This window comes from Oryzias melastigma, linkage group LG16 (genome assembly GCF_002922805.2).
Source record: "Oryzias melastigma strain HK-1 linkage group LG16, ASM292280v2, whole genome shotgun sequence".
In the NCBI taxonomy this organism is placed as follows: domain Eukaryota; kingdom Metazoa; phylum Chordata; class Actinopteri; order Beloniformes; family Adrianichthyidae; genus Oryzias; species Oryzias melastigma.
This window is the reverse complement of record NC_050527.1, coordinates 12,090,936-12,093,540: the sequence shown is the minus strand read 5'-3', so window position 1 is coordinate 12,093,540 and position 2,605 is coordinate 12,090,936. Positions and strand designations below refer to the sequence as shown.

At 34.1% G+C, this 2,605-nt stretch overlaps 1 protein-coding gene across 12 annotated transcripts in view; it reads right to left on the bottom strand.

The window, feature by feature from the left end:
- ulk4 (unc-51 like kinase 4) overlaps positions 1 to 2,605 on the bottom strand; it is a 69,380-nt gene that overhangs the window by 49,134 nt on the left and 17,641 nt on the right. The gene's annotated exons all lie outside the window — the stretch shown is intronic.

Here is a 2,605-nt window from a genome sequence, read left to right as displayed (position 1 = left end):
TCCTCTCTTCTAGTGCAACAATCCGCATCCCTCTCTGCAGTGCTTTACTTGTAAATAAGGAAAACTCAGCAGCAGCAGAAGGAAATGTGGTGATGCAGTGAGTCAGAAAATGCACTGAAAACAAATTGCCTGGAGCACATTTGACAGGGTGTTCAGACTACGCCTGAATACTGCCATGCAATTAAGAGGATGGGGCCCCTGGATTAGAACCAAGAACTCAGGTGGGAAAGTTCCTTTCACTTTAACATGTGTACCTAATAAAAAAATACTGTAAAAACTCAGAAAACCATAACAAAACATTAAACTTAGTGTATGTTATCACATGTTTAGTCTTTTTTTTATTTTACAAAGTTTGTGTCCAGGTAGAGCAGCAAAGCTCTGACTCCATACAGTACAGCTACAAGTGCCAACTTACTCTGATAAACAAACATTAGAGAACTGAGATGTTGATTTGGAAGGAATTTAACCAAAATTGAACCTGTCTGACAGTGAGAAAATCAGAAACATTAATACATACAGCTGTGTTTACAGTGGGCACATGCCTCAAACTTACATGTTGCTTTTCTGATTTAAAAATACACATTAGTAACCACGATTTACCACAACAGACCTTTGTAATACTGTTGTTCACCCTTCAGCATATCCCGTCAGGGTTAACCACAGCAAACCAGCGTTCACTGCTTTGGCAGAGAGTTTTAGGCCGGATGCCCTACCTGACATAACTTTGTATTTTACCCGGGCTGGGGACAGGCCCAGACTCAAGACCCCTAGTTGTAGCATGTAGCCAGCTGAGACACTTAACTGGCGTTTATAATGGCAATGGACAAAAGTCCACCAAAAAACCCTTTACTAACAATAATACACTAATGCTTTGTGAGACCAACACAAACAGAGTTCTAAATGTAGAACAAAGAGTAGATTCTGTTAGTATGCTAAAAGACTTTTAATACCACGACATAGAAAAACACACAGATTTGCATTAGTCTACAGACGCTTCATGGTATTAGAAGTGGTATCAAAGGACACTTATAAAATGTGCAGCCAAGAACGAAAAAAAAAATATTTTTAAAAAGGAAAAATAACTTCAGTAGCTGTTACATGATTTTTCCCTCACTCCTTAACCACACTGGTGCTTGTTTAGGCAAAAGTAGCGTGGTGACTAAGAACATCAGAACATTTCACATTCAACATTTCAATTATTTTAATGTATTTACATTTCATGAAAGCAAATATATATATTTTTTCTGCATGTTCATCTTTCATAGCCTCATCCCTAATCAAATGATTTTTCATCCAACAGTGGTGTCTTTACTATAACGATGACAAATATAGTAATATAACTGTATAAACCTCTATACTATAAAGAAACAAATGGGAAAAAAAGGGTAAAATTCAACTGTCATCCCTGTATAACATGGGCCCATGTACCAGGGATGCAATGATTCACTTTATCCATGACAGTTCAAACCTCAATTTGTTTGGGCCACAGTTTTGCTCCAGTTTGATATATGATTTGTAAATTACAAAACAGCAAAAAAATGGAAATAATCTTTTTTTTTTTTTAAGAAAATGAAGAAAAATCTATTGGTTAGCTTATACTGAGCCTGTTGTGATGTAAAGAACAACAAATAGTAAATCCTTCTAAAATTTGCATTAAGCTTGTTTGACACGTTCAATGTAAACATAATGTTATGTAATTGGAATGCTACAATTCACTTTCCTCTATATTCGGTTGAATGGTGCAACATACGGTTCGGTTTTCAATCTAGGATTGTGGGATCCTTATCAAGTACTGGTATTCACATAAACCTAACTGGTTAACTATAAATGAACTAGCCAATTGTAACTTAAATTCTATTTTATATATTATTGCAAGAGCCATAAAAAACAGCATTTAATAGCTATGAACTACTTTTGCACTGAAAGTGGGTTTTGACAGCCAATTCCTGGCGTGATTTTCTGTGATGGTCTAGAATTAATCAAAACATTGTTCAAAAAGGTTTATTTTATTGTACTGTTTCCTAAAGTTATGTTTATTAGTTAACATTTTTGAACTAGAGTTGTGAAAAAGGCTAAAAGTTGCTGAATTTCTACATTGAAGAAATGTTCTTGCCTTGGACCATCAGCTGCAGTAGCCACTGCACTTTTTTTTTTTTAATCCAAATAATCTTTAAGTTTCGACAAAAAGAACCAAGAATACTTTAATAGGTTATTCTGTTTCACAATCTATAACAGTAAACACTTAGATATGGTTAAAATATATTTTCAAGGTTTTCTAAAATTAGTCCAAGTCAAGCTGCAATGTAAACTTTCCACTCCAGTATACAATTCCAGTTAGTTTTTTATCAGTGTTTTTAGCAAACCAATATACCTGACATAATGTTACTATTCTGGGATTACAAATACAAACAAAATAAAATAAGTAGAAATGGAAATTAGGTGTGTAAAAATTCATTTTAATAACAATCTGGTTCATAGATGATACTGGTTCATTTTGAAAGATCCAATTCACTGACCTAAAATTGATTAAATACCTGGTACTGAACAGTGCAGGTGCATTTTTAAGATTCCTTGTATTTCTTGCAAGATAATTAAGTGTAATTTA